Here is a 15,491-nt window from a genome sequence, read left to right as displayed (position 1 = left end):
CCAGCACTTAGCACACAATAAGAGCTTAATTAATGCTTGTTGACTGACTCATTAAACTTAGCAGAGCTTTTGAAAATGTATAAGTAAATTATATTCCTTACTATTTTTTTTTGTGGGGCAATGAGGGTTAAGTGACTTGCCCAAGGTCACACAGCTAGTATGGTGTCAAATGACTGAGGTTGGATTTGAACTCAGGTCCTCCTGAATCCAGGGCCAGTGCTTTATCCACTGTGCCACCTAGCTGCCCCCTATTCCTTACTATAAAAGGACTAATGGTAATACTATTCCAGAATGATCCTTGAGTTTCTGGTCAAATTTTGCTTTTCAAACATTAAACAATTTAGCTCTCCTCTGTCCTTCAAAACTGGTCACAAAACTGCCTCAACAACCTCAAGAAATATAATCATTTAAATTATTTCATAGAAATCTTCCTGCAATCCTCATTACTGGGCCAATTTGGACTATTTAACTTTTTTTTAATCTCTTGGAAATGAGAATTGGATATAAAACAGATGAATAATTGATCTTGATGACCGGAAGATTTAGGACTCCAGCACTTTACTACAAAAGGACTTTATATGTATGAAAGCACATCATACAGTACCTAAAAAACAAGAAATCACCAGATATTAATTGCACATTGTAAAAAAAGGGTTTCATTATCTGTCAATTTCTAACTCATTAAAGCTTTTTTCTCTGAATATCATATCTTTCTTCTATCAATCAAAGAGATATATGGAGCTCATTAACTCTCTGAAATGACAAATAATTCTTTCTTAGATTATAAGGTTTTCTCTTTTTATCTGTAAGCATTTTCTTTTCAAGATTAAATTTAATCTTTTTTTACCCTTTAAATGATTTACTTCTTAACCAACATGAACAACTTTATAATTAAATGTTTTGATCAAAAAAAAAAAAAACCTTATCTGTTTTGTTGAAAAGAGTGGGGTGTAGATCTGTATACTACATAAAATGCATTTATCACCAGAATTACAAGAATACAAATGTAAGAGAGAATATAAATAATGAGATAATCTTTAAGCTTGATTAATAAAGAACTGCTTTTAAGGATTTAAAATGGTTATAGACATTGAGGTTGAATATAGATATTATTGCACAGTCACATAGCTGAACTATGTCTTATCTGATAACTAGAACACTATTATCATGCTTCTATAATAGAAGAGAAGTTACATTTGTAGTGGTGTCCAGCAAAAGATGACTCCCCATTTTAAAATTATTTTTTCCATTGATCTTGAAGAATTGCTTTTTCTGGTTTGTAAGAGTTATGAAAACATGTGGATTTCTCAGACACCTCAAGGCACCACACACACACACACACACACACATATATATATATATATATATATATACATATATTATATATATATATATGAAGAGCTTGGTGAAAACATGGAATACTTTTATGTATTGATGTTGAGCAAAGCAAGAAGAATCAGGGAAACAATATATGCAATGATGGAAGCAACATGAAAAACAAAAAAAAATGAAATGAAATGAAGCTAAATGTTCTATGATAAAAAATGAAGACTCTTGGCCTGGAGAAGAGATAAAGAAATGAATTTACTTCCTTTGAATAGAAATGAGATGACTGTGAATGTAAATATTAAATGTGCTGACTTAGGCAGTCCATGTTTCAGTTGTTTTAGTTAACTATTTTGTTTTTTTTTCTTTGTTACGTGGGGAAGACTAACTGGGGTTCAGGAAGAATTATGGGATATTCATAATAACTGTCATGTAATAAGAAAAGACAAAAACTTGGGGGGATACCATTGGTTATTCATCAAAATAATGCAATAACGTTTCAAAATAGAAAATAATAGAAAAATATCTGAAGTCTGATCCAATTCTGGGCTTTTCAAGCTTTTGATTCCACTGGCAACAAAATACATTCTTGGCCCTCTTAGGAGCTCTAGCATCAGCTGCTGAATCTAGCTTCTTTCAGTCAGCTACAAGTCTCTGCCTGCTCTCCCTTAGCCTGAGTTCCTTTCTCTGGTCATGTGCAGTATCACTAATATAACTGCCCACCAGAGTCTCTTCAAAACTTTCCCTTTTCCAATTTCTTTTAATGACTCCATGGTCTATTCAATTATGCTAAAACATTGAAGTTATGTTTTGACTCTGCTTCTTCTCACTTCCTACATGTATCAGTTATCAAATAATATCGATTGTTTCTTTGGAAAATCTAGTATTTTCCATGCTCTTTGGAGGCCACTGATATAATAATAATTAGCTAGCATATAGTGCTTTTACTATGTGCCATGAACTGTACTAATTATTTTATAATTATTGATTTGATTGTCCCCACCATCCTAGAGACAGGTGCTATTATTATTATTCCCATTTTTATATGAGATAACTGAAACAGAGTGACCGTTAAAGGTACTCATTTGATAAGGGTCTGAGGCTATATTTGAATTCAGGTCTTCCAAGCTAGGCAATCAGTCTGCTACACCATTTAACTGCCTCCATAATAAATGGTTATAGTGTATAATCTGTAAATATGAAGTCAGGGGATACCTGAGTTTGAATTCTGCCTCATATCCCTGCTCATTATCTCATCTTAGGTAAATCATTTTAGCTCTGCTTCAGACACCTATAAAATGAAGGTGACAATATCCCCTGTTTTATTTTGTGAAGCATATTGCAAACCTTAAAGTACTACATAAAGCTTGACCACCTTCTTGGGTTAATCTCTCATTACCTCTCATTCTGGTTCTCCCTACCTCCAATCTCACCCCCATGTGACTCAGGCTTCATACAACTATCACAATAATCTTGTTTGGTCTGTTCACCTTACTCTCCTTTTTAAAGCCATTGACAGTCCTCATTTTCATTAGAATAAAATTGAGATAGAGATAATCAATTATCATTCACTAGGTGCTCACTATGTGCTAGGAACTGTGCTAAGTATCAGAGATACAAAAACTGAAAAACAACACACATACACTAACCAACCACAAAACCCAAACAAAACCAACAACAAACAACAAACAGTCCCTCTCTTGTGACAAACAACTATGTGCAAACAAAATACATGCAATATTAAATTGGGGGAATGGTACTAAATTTAAGAAGACTTGGAATGGTTTCTTGTGGAAGGTGAGACTATGGCTGAGACCTGAACAATAGGGATTGACCTAGTTTTCATTGGTATAGAAAACTCCTGGATGAGTTTACTTTGGGGAGTCAGATGAACTTTGTTATCATTTTTTCCTCTGGTTATGGAACAGTCAGTGTATATGTATACAACTTGCCCAGGCTAATTTCCTAGAATCAGACAACACTTACACTTATATGACATTTGCATGATACTTGTAGGTTTTTATAGTCCCATACCCCCATCCTCTATTCATTGCTCCCTCCCAAATGGACCCCTTATAATGCTAAATTAAAGTGGGTACTGTGCTAATTATGGACATGTCAGGTGATATTACCTCAGAGGTTATAAATATACTGTAACTTCTAATATCACATCATGATACATAGATACTTGCCAAATTCTCTAAAAAAGACGTGTCTTTCATGATAAACATTCATTGCAGAGTCTTTGAGGACAGTTATTTAAAATGAATTTACTATTTACTGAATGGTCAAAAATACCTTCTCAGAAATTTATTTAATATAATTTAATAATTTTCTTTACTGGATAAACAGCCACACAAACTAGACATGCTATGGCTAAAACTAAGTTAAATGTTATTTTACAAGACTTACTTATTGAACTGTAATTATTGTTTCTTACTACCAGATTAGGGAGCACCTAATCTGTTTTTTTTTTAAGTGAGGCAATTGGGGTTAAGTGACTTGCCCAGGGTCACACAGCTACTAAGTGTTAAGTGTCTGAGGCTAGATTTGAACTCAGGTCCTCACTGACTCCAGGCCGGTGCCTCTAACCACTGCGCCACCTAGCTGCCCCCTAATCTGGTTTTAATCTTAATCTGGACATGGTCAAGATGTTGGTCCTTTGCACGTAGAGGAACAGTTAACATGTAAAGAATTAATTGTTATTGAGGGTTTTATGCCTCGGCTGGCTGTGTGCTGGCCTGGAGCTCCTCAAACCGCACAGTGCTCTACCTAATGGTTGTTGTAGCCGTTGCCATGGTGCTGGCACCTCAATCATCACCACTCACCGATTGCCTACATGGGCCTGGCAACACTTTATAATGATTAGAAGCCTAATGAGGGCAGTCATGTGACTGTCAGAGTGGCCATCCAATTGGCTGGGGGCTGTGGGGTGGGGTTTTCTGGGATGGGAGAGGAGAATTCACCATTCTAGCTGGAAGCTGGAAGGCGACAGGAGCTCTGCTGTGTATTTTCAGCTGATTCCTGGGTGGTGGTACTTTTTCAGTTTGTATAATTTCCCTTTCCCCATTTTATTTCCTTTCCCTTGATCCTACTGATCTTGCTTGTTTTTGTTTTTTTTTAAAGTTCGTTCTTGTTAAAATAAATCCTGTTCTGTTTCGAGGGAGGCTGCCAGTCTCCTTCTTTGCCCCAATATTGCAGCAAGCCACTTAGCTAACACTCCTCAATTAAAAATTGGTCCCCACAGTTTTTCCCCACACATGTAAAGCTACATCATGATGGAGCAAGAAATGGGAGGTCTGCTACCTGCTATACTGTTATTATTGTGAATTATTCAGATTGTTAAGCCTGATGAGAAGTAGATTGTTTCTTTATACCTAACTCTGAACCAAATTATTAACACCAGTTCCATTTTTCTTCTTCTCTACTTGGTGTTACATTTATCATCTACTTATATTTCATTACCTATACCCATTACATAGCTAAGTTTATTCATTTATTTTTGCATAATATATCTGAAACTCCTGCTTTCCTTCTCCTGTATATCAAAACTTTTGCTCAGTCAAATAAACTTAATTTAATTCTGCATCATATATCACTTCAGTCCTCGTTTTATGACTTTTTTTCAATTATTGATATGTTATTGCATATGAAAAATTAACCATAGTACTTTAAAATGTAATCTGTAATGATGAGAGTTCTGTTTATTCTATTGCATAAGTACATGTCTCCCTCTAAAGACATACTAGCATACCTTATCCCCGAAAGAGTGTGTTTATTTCCCATGGCTACCTTTTTGAAATGTTACTGTAATCACTGATTGTCTACAAAATGATTGGCTGCCAGGGATTCGGAAAGGATAGAATCTTGCAGGATGAAAGACCATTCGGGGGTTGACGAACAAATGGTCCAATCAGAACCACAATCTGCCTTTTCCTTGTTCAAGGTGGGAAGCACAAAGTAGAACATTGCTCACCTCTGATTAGGTCAAGGGGTGAAGAGATAAGGAACAATACTGTGTTTGTCTCCTTGCCCCAGGAGATAATAGCAAGTTTGCAGAAGCAGCATATGGATAATCATATTAAATATCAGTTAGCATAGATACTGTGCTAATCATCTTACAAATATTATTTCATTTTACCCTCACAGCAACCCTGTAAAGTAGGTGATCTTTTGATCCCCATTTATAGTTCAGGAAACTCAAGTAGATAGAGGTTAAGAGACTTGCCCAGGATCAAATAGCTAATAAGTGTCTGAGGTCAGATTTCTTGATTCCCATGCCCAGAACTCCATCCACCTTGCCACCTACCTCCCTCAATAAAGAAGTTACATAGGGGGCAGCTGAGTAGCACAGTGGATAGAGCACTGGCCCTAGAGTCAGGAGGACCTGAGTTCAAATCCGCCCTCAGACACTTGACACTTACTTGCTGTGTGACCCTGGGCAAGTCACTTAACCCCAACTGCCTCACCAAAAAAAAAAGAAGTTACATAGCCCTTACCTGTGTCACTGTCATAGGCCAGAAGGAAAATTCTTGAGATTGTACTCAGCCAGCCCAAGAGATGTCAACTGGTAGAGCAATGGTGCCTGCTAAAAGTTCAAGAGTTCCTATAGAAGAACATAATAGAAGCAGACATGTTCTTGACCCTTGGGCTTAGCAGGTATGTGATAAATGGGGATCTTGAACCCCAACTTTCTTTGTAGAGGAAGGAAAAGTTTTCATTTAATTGGTTTTATGATCTTAGGCCCTTGTCTAATTTCCTGCAAGGAAGATCCACCTTAAGTATTGCCCCATGAGTTACCACAAGATCAAAAAATCCAGCAGTCTAGTGACCTCACCAGAGAAATTAGTTTTCTCAGGCAGCCTGATTATAGAACTTAGTTTTCTAAGAAGAGAATTCTGTTCCTGGAATAACAAAAGTATTAGAAGTTACCTAGAAGGAAATTACAAATTCACAAATTCAGGAATCAAATCTCTTATGGAGTGAAGGTAAATAGCTTAGCAATGTGATTATTGAATAAAGAAGAGGTTTGTTCTCGTAGCCTCTACAAGAAGAGGAACAGGTAGCTTGCAAAGTCATATCATGACAGAGTAAGGTATGGGAACCATGGCATGCCCAGTGATACTACTGGGAATTATTCAGATAATATAATCACTAGTTCCCCATTGTCTTTAGAATAAAATAGAGATAAAGATAATCAACTATCATTCACTAGGTACCTACTATATGCTAAGCACTGTGCTAAGTCCTAGGGATACAAAGAAAAGCAAAAAAAAAAAAAACCCATACATACAACCCCACCCCCCATAAAACACAAAACAAACATACACACTTGTATAAGAAGATGGGATAGCTTCTTCAGGTTCCCCAAGTCATGTTTACCTTCTGGAAAAAAAGTTATAGCATAGGGTAGCAATATGAATCTGTAGAAAATTCCATGAGTAAACTAGGAATTTTTCAGAATGTCAAAAATTGTACCCCACCCAAATTAACTTCCTTCTAGTCCATACTGCTTTGTGTGGTTTATGTATTTCTAGTATCAATTTATGTCTCCTTTTTGTCCTTAGAGAGCATTGCATTTCCTTTCACTTTATATTGTTTCTTGTGAGTCTTTATTTTGTCTTCTATATTTTCTGCGTTACAATATATCTATATTTCATCCATATCATGCTAGGCATGAATTAAGTTTGGAGATTTTCTCATAATAAGCTCTGGTTATGATCAATAAACCAAATAGAAATTGTTGTTGTTTGCTGTTTGTCCTTCTTCTTGAAAATGACCATGACATTGGGGTGATGTCATGACTTGCAGTGAATTAGATTTTTGAGGGAGGGTTATTCAAGGTCACCAACTTCACTTTCTCCTCCAGAGCCATCTGAGTCCAGTGGCAAGATATACACCAGGATGACTGGAGAAGGACCCAGCTGTTTAAAACTAATTGGGTTAAGTGACTTGCTCAGGGTCACACACTTAGTGTCTGAGGTGAGATTTGAGCTCAGGTCCTCCTGATTCAGTGGCCAGTACTTTATCCACTGAGCCACCTAGTTGCCCCACTTGGCCCTCTGGGATCTCCTGGGAAGAGAGAGAACTGTCCCTAAGCTATGACTTGCATACCATATACTTCACCAATTGATTCTAAATCCATTAACAAAGTTTAAATCTCCACAGCATTTCAGAGTTAGAAAGGTCCTTAGTGGATATCTAGTCTAACCCCTAGCTGAAAAACTTTCTATGCTACCACAATATACCCAATATATGATCATCCAGATTCTTTTTTTTTTCATTTGTGGAATAAAGTAAGTATTTCCATAACATAATAAAAAGATGATTGTAAATCTACAATGCAAAAACCTGCTATTCTTTTATAATATACAATAAAATTATCATGTATTTTCCCCCTTTTTCTTCTTCCCTCCCTTCCCCCTTCCCAGAATCTTCTTGAGGACATTGGAAATGGGTAGGGGGTGGGGAGGGGAGGCACTGCCTCATGAGGCAGCCCATTTCACTCTTCAATAGTCTAAGTGTTCAGAAATCTTTTTCCCCAATATAGCAAGCTTAAATTTACTACTTGACAATTTCAGTTCATTGTTCTGAGTTCTGCCTTCTGGAGTCAAACTCAACAAGTCTAATATCTCTCCTACCAAACAGCAGTACAAATATTTGAAGATCCTACCTCCCTGATACTTATGTTCTCTAGGTCAAGCATCACCACTTCCTTCAATCAACCTTCATATGTCATATAATTGTTCTCCATCAGACATTTTCAACATTTTTTTTATCAATGTCCTTTTAAAAATATTAAAGCATTTATATTTCCCCCCACTTAAAAATGGGAAAACAAAACCCTTGTAAAAAATACTCATAATCAGGCAAAATAAATCTCATATTAGCTATGTGCAAAAAAAAGTGTTTCTCAGTGTACATATTCTTGTCTGTCAACTCCCTGAAATCATCAGCTCTCTGAATAATAGTTAGCCATTGTACTGATTAGAGTTCTTAAGTCTTTCAAAATCATTCCTTTTTGCAATTTTGTTTTACTTTAATTTGTTCTCCTGGTTCACTCTGCATAATTTCATATAAGATTTTTTTTCAGTTTTCTCTGAAACTATCTTTTTGTTCATTTTGTACTGTTCCATCACATTCATATATTATAATTTGTTTAACCATTCCCCAATTGATGGGTACCACTTAATATCCATTTCTTTACCATTGTAAAAAGAAGTGATATAAATATTCTGTTTTCTTATTGCTTTGATCTTTCCAGGTTTAATTATTTTTTCAAAATAATTTTTCTTTTTTTTAAATATTCTTTTATTTTGAAATTTTGGGTTCCAGATTTTCTCACTTCCTCCCATGACTTGCTTTAGCCACTTAGAAGGGAAACAATGTGATATCAAATATACATGTAAAATCATTCAAAATGTACTTCCATATTATTCATATGTCAAAAAAAAGTAAGACAAAGAAAGTGAGAAAATTATATTTAAATCTACATTCAAAATTCATGAGTTCTCTCCTAGAGGTAGATATCATTCTTTCATCATGATTATTTTAGAGTGGTTTTAGACCATTTTAATGATCAGAGTAACCAAATGAACCGTTTATTATTATTACAACAGTGCTGTTACTGTGCACAATGATCTTCAAGTTCTCACTTCACTTTGCATCAGTTCATATGGTATTGTCATTTTTTTTTAAAAAACACCCTCATCATTTCTTATAGCACAATAGCACCCTATCACAATCATACCTCAACTTGTTCAGCCATTTCCCAATTAATGAGTATCTCCTCAGTTTCTAATTCTTAACCACTACAAAAAGAGCTGGTATAAATATGCATACATATACATATAAGTCCTTTTCCTTTTTCTTTGATCTCTTTGCGATATAGACCCAGTTAGTCTTATTGTTGGGTCAAAGTTATGGAGTTTTAAAGTCCTTTCATCTTTGTTCAAAATTGTTCTCCAGAATGGTTTTACCAGTTCACTACTCCATCAGCAGTTCACTAGTGTACCTATTTTTTCCATAATACTTTATAGCATTTGACATTTATTATAGGTGCAATGTGTTACCTCAGAGTTGTTTTAATTTGCAAATGCCTAGTCAATAGTGACTTAGAGCATTTTGTTCATATGATTAGAGATAGCTTTGATTGCTTTTTCAGAAAACTGTGCGTTTATGTCTTTGACTATCATTTGGTGAATGACTCTTGTTTTTCTTAATTTACTCAGTTCACTATATATTTAAGAAATGGGTACTTTATCAGAGAAAATTGTTGTAATTTTAAAATTTTACTTCATTGTTTATGATGCCATTTATCAAAATGTACCTTGCCTGCTGATCTCTTTTAATTAGGTCTATTTTTGCGTTTGCTTTATCTGAGATAATGACTGCTACCCCTGTCTTTTTTTTTTTTTTACTTCTCCTGATGGATAATAGATTCTGATCCATTCCTTTATTTTAACTCTGTATATATCTTTCTGTTGCAAGTGTGTCTCTTGTATACAACATATTGTTGAATTTTTGTTTCTAATTGATTCTTTTGCTTCCACTTTATGTGTGAACTCATCTCATTCATATTCACAGTTAGGATTACTAAATATATTTCTCTCCATTCTGTTTTCTTCCATTTATCCTTCTCTGTCTCCGTGTCTGTCTCTGTGCCTCTCTCTGTGTCTCTCTCTGGGTGTCTTTGTGTATCTGTCTCTCTATGTCTTTTTGTTTCTCTCTCTCTCTCTCTCTCTCTCTCTCTCTCTCTGTCTTTCCTGTTCCTGCTTAAAGGTCCAGTTTTACTTTTAACCACTGCCTCCCTGAACCTTCTCTCCCTTTTATCATCCTTCCCCCCACCCAACATTAGTTATTTCCTTCCCCTCCTATTTCTTTATTGGGTATTTAATTTTTAATTTTTTAAAAAAAGTTTTGCTGGGCAATGAGGGTTAAGTGACTTGCTCAGGGTCACATAGCTAGTAAGTGTCATGTTTCTGAGGCTGGACCTGAACTCAGGTCCTCCTGAATCCAGGGCCAATGTCCTGGATTCTACACACAACAGAGTATGTGTGTGTATGTGTGTGTCTGTGTGTGTGTGTATTCTTCCTCTTTGAACTAATTCTGGTGAGAGTCAGTTTCAAACATTGCCAACCACTCTCTCCATTTCCTTCACCATTATAAAAGTTCTTCCCTGTGTGCCCCTTTTATGTAAGAAAATTTCCCAATTCTACCTCTCCTTTCCCCCTTCTTTAACCTTATTACTCTTTTTTACTCTTTCATTTTGCCCCTTTTTTAGAGATCATTCCTACATAATTGACTCAAACCAATGCCCTCTGTCTATGGAAATTTCATTTAACTGCTATAATAATAATAAAGTTCTTTTGAGTTTCATGTATCAGTTTCTCATATCAGAATGAAAACAGTTTAGCTTTATTAAAATTCTTATTATTACTATTTCATGTTTGCCTTTTTAAGATTCTCTTGAGTCTTGTGTTTGAATGTTCAAATTTCTATTCACCTCTGGCCTTTTCATCAGGAATGATTAAAATTCATCTATTTCATTAAACATTCATTTTTCCCCTGAAAAAAATTTCCCCCCAGCTTTACTGGGTAGATTTTTCTTGGTTGTAACCCTACCTCCTTTGACTTCTGGAATATCATATTCCAAGCTCTCTAATCATTTAAGGTGCAAGCTGCTAAATCTAGATCCTGACTTTGGCTCTGCTATATTTGAATTGTTTTTTTTTCTGGCTGCTTGAAGAATTTTATTTTTGGCCTGGGATCTCTTGAATTTGGCTAAAATATTGCTGGAAATTTTCATTTTGTGATCTCTTTCAGGGTGTGATTGATGGATTCCTTCACTCCAGAGAGTGAATCTAAGATATGTGAACAGTTTTCCTGGATAATTTCTTGAAATATGTTGTTGAGACTCTTTTTTAATCATTGTTTTCAGATAGTCTGATTATTCTTAAATTATCTCTCCTGATTCTGTTTCTCAGGTCAGTTGTTTTTCTGATTAAATATTTCACATTTTCTTCTATTTTTTTTCATTCTTTTGACTTTGTTTTATTGTTTCTTGATATCTCATGAAATCATTAACTTACCCTTTTCCAGTTTTAATAAAAAAATAATTTCTTCAGTGAGATTTTGTATCTGCTTTTTCAATTTGGTATATTCTACTTTGTTTAGGGAACTTGTTTGCACTTTTTACTATAAGGCCATTTTAAAATGTATTCTTTAGTTGTTGTTGTTGGTTTTTTTTTTTTTTGCTTCTTTTACCAAGCTATTTATTCTCTTCATAATTGTCTTACATCACTCATTTCCTTTCCTAATTTTCCCTCTCCCAGTTTTATCTCTTTTTTTTTAAGTTTTATCTCTTTTTAAAACTCCTCCAGGAATTTCTGTTGCTCTTGGATCCAATTATCATTTTCCTTTGAGGCTTTTTAATAGCCATTTTTATGTTGTTATCATCCTCTGAGTTTATGAGTTTATGTCTTGGTCTTCCCTACCACTGTAGTACCTTTTTATCATCAAATTCTTTTTTTGTCTGCTTGTTTTTTAAACCTATTTCTTGACTTTGAAGTTTATGTTACAGTTGTCTTCTGCTTATCTTGGTGTAGCTTCAGGCTTTTTTCTGTTGCTGTTTTCAGAGCTAGTTTGTTTGGGGGATCTGCTAATTTTTCTTGCTTCCAAAGTGGTGTCATCTTAGGAGGGGAGAGATGTGGTTATTGATCTCCTGGCCTACACTCTGCTTCTGACCACTGGCTCCCTCAATCTGCCTTCCCTTTTATCAGTCTGATGAATGTAAGTTTGAAACAATGCTCACGCCTCCCTTATTTCCCTCTTTTGTAAAAGGGTTTTTTGTATCTCTTCGTATGATGTAATTAACCCCATTCCACCTCCCCTTTCCTCTTCTCTCCACATACTCCTTTTCTAAGCAGTTACTTTTCTTTATATCATCACATCAAAGTAAATTTATATCTATACCTTTATGTATACTCCTTTTACCTGCCCAAATAGAGATACAATTCTCAAGAGTTACAAGCATTATCACCCCCTGAAGGAATGTAAATAGATTAATATATTGAATAACTTTTTTGCCTGTTTACCTTTCTATACCTCTCTTGAGTTTTGTATTTGAAGTTCAAATTTTTGGTTCAGTTGTGGTCTTTTCATCAGGAAACCTTGGAAGTCCCCTATTTCATTGAATGTCCAACTTTTCCCCTGAAAGATAATGATCAATTTTTCTGGGTAGTTGATTCTTGGTTGCAATCCAAGCTTCTTTGTCTTCCAGAATATCATATTCCAAGCCCTGTAATCCTTTAATGTTGAATCTGCCAGGTCCTGTGTAATCCTGACTATGGCCCCATGATATTTAAATTGTTTCTTTTTTGCTGCTTGGAGTATTTTCTCCTTCACCTGATAATTCTGGAATTTTGCTACAATATTCCTTTGAGTTTTCCTTTTGGGGTCTCTTTCAGGAGGATTATTGGTGGATTTTTTCAATGAATATTTTATCCTCTGTTTCTATAATATCAGAACAGTTCTTGATATTTTCCTGGAATATAGTGCCTAGATTCTTTTTCTGATCAGATAGTCCAATATTTCTTAGATTGTCTCTCCTGGATCTATTTTCCAGGTCAGTTGTCTTTTCAGTATTTCACATTTTCTTCTATTTTTTCATTCTTTTGATTCTGTTTGACAGATTTTTGGTTTCTCATGGAGTCATTAGCTTCCATCTCTCCAATTCTAATTTTTAAGGCATTATTTTCTTCAATAAGCTTTTGCATCTCATTTTCCATTTAGCCATTTTTTTCCCATTTGGTATTTTTTAGGGAATTGTTTTCTTCTGTGAATTTTTGTGCTTCCTTTTCCAAACTGTTCACTATTTTTTCATAATTTTTTTGTGTAACTCTCATTTCTCTCATTTCTTTGCCCACTTTTCTTCTACTTTTCTCATTTGAATTTGTATATCCTTTTTGACCTCTTCCAAGAAGGCTTTTTGGTCTTGAGACCAATTCATCTTCCCCCTTGAGGCTTTACATATAGGCATTTTGACAGTATTATCCTCATCTGAGTTTATGTTTTGGTCTTCCCTGTCAGCATAGAAGCTCCCAATTGTAAGGCCCCTTTTCTGTTTCTTACTCATATTGTAGCCTTTTTTTTTTTAGCTTTTAAAGTTGAGGTTTACTCTTGGGGCACAGGGGCCACTGTTGCAAGCTTCATGTGCTGAGAGATAGTGGTCTGGTCACTGGCTTTCTGCTCTGAGGCCTTTGTGGCTTGTGAACTCCTCAGAGCCCTAAGCTTCCTCCCTGTGCTAGGATGACTTGACCTAGTCACACCTGTCCTTTGGTTGTTTCTCTAGCTGGCAGTTTGCCTTATCAGCCAGTGTTGGTGGGTCTCACAACTGGCCTGCTGAACCACTGGCCTGCTGAGCCAAGACCAAGGGGCCTCAACTGCTGATCTGTGCTGTGGCTAAGAGACTCATGCTGACTAGGCCAGACCTGCCTCCATGCTATGCTGTGTTCTCCTTTTGGCCAAGTGAGACTGACCTTTCCTGAAGTCTTCTAAATTATCTCAAGTTTGAAGATTGTGTCTCTGTCCTTTTGTAGGTTTTGTAGTTCCAGAGTCCATTTAGAGGCTTGATTTAACGTTGTTTTTTAGGGAAACTTGGGAGATCTCAGGAAAGTTCCCGGCTTCTCTCTGCCATCTTGACCCCACCTCCTGGCCTGCACTCTGGTATGTACTCAGGAACAGTCCCTTGTACTTGGAGCTGCATGTACTAATGCTCCTCTTTGCCTTGCAACTGTGACCAGGGTCTCTGCTGCCTTATGACAGACCACAATCCCTCCTTGCTGCCTTGGTAGTGCCACCCAGAACTGTGAATATGGCAATCATTGCCAATGACAACAGAGACTCATGTCATCTCTTTTTGACCAGTTGTCTGACCCTCTTACCATCTCTGGGCTGAGAGCTTCCAAATCTGCAGCTCCTGATGCTTTGTGGGCTCTAGACAGGTTTCCATTCCAGAGACACAGACTTGTGAACTCCTAAGTTTTCTTAGATAGACCTGAAATATTCTCTCCATGATCCTTTTTTGGTTTTGCCTCTCCAAAATCTAATTTGAGGCTTCATTTTAAAGTTGTTTGGAGGGTGACAGTGGGAGAGTTTAGCTGGGTAGCTGTCCTTAATCTGATACTTTGGCTTTGCCCTATCAATTTTCTTTTTAAATTGTTGTGCTAAGAATTAAATTGCCCAAGACTTTCATGCCTCATAAGATGTTCTTTATAGTTGCTATGAGCAGGAAAATATTGTTAACTCATTTCTGCCTTTCTGGTGATGAGATTATTTTTCCTTACCTAGGCTCTCACTTATAAGCACAGCCCATGATCAAGTCTATGCTAGCTTTCCTAATACCGTGGAACTTGCATTCTGTCAGAAGACGCTTTGAAAACTATAGATCATTACCATGCTACAATGGATTTGGACTTCACTGGAAGATGTGTTTATTTTTTCTAGTTTATAGATGTACATGCACATATGCATTCATACATGCACATTTATACATGCAGACACATGTATACATACATGACATTTAAAAGTCCAAGAGACATCATTTCTTGGCAATTAATCATTTTGCTAATAACACTAGTGTATTAAAAATAAAAATAAAAAAAATCTTGAATGCCCAAAATAAAAAAAAAATGGGAGTGGGCTCATAGTTTTTATACCCTTGGAAGAGTGGCTATCCCTGAGATTGCTGACTAGTTAACAGCTAATTAGAGAGAATGAATATTACAATGAGAGGCAGACTTATTTAATGAGGGACTGGCAGGGTGGGGGGGTGGCAGGGTTGTTGGTATATGTCATTTATGCTTATGTCATTTACTTCTAATTTACCTAGCCTTGGCAATATAATCAAATAATTTGTCCTCACTCAAACCTATGAAAAGAACAATAGATTGTCCCACATTATATTAAATTCCTTGTAAGGTTGGGTGGGGTCTGAATAAGATTGAGGAGGAAATTAATCCAATTTCATTATTAGCAATGTCCTTCAGAGATTGAACAACCTACAAGCATCTGAATAATCCTGATCCTAATTCCATAATTGATAATTAATATAAGGAAGACATAATCATTTCTCTCATACACATACACACATATACAAATACACA

Source organism: Dromiciops gliroides, chromosome 3 (genome assembly GCF_019393635.1).
Source record: "Dromiciops gliroides isolate mDroGli1 chromosome 3, mDroGli1.pri, whole genome shotgun sequence".
Lineage (NCBI taxonomy): Eukaryota > Metazoa > Chordata > Mammalia > Microbiotheria > Microbiotheriidae > Dromiciops > Dromiciops gliroides.
Note: the sequence above shows the minus strand (reverse complement) of the source record.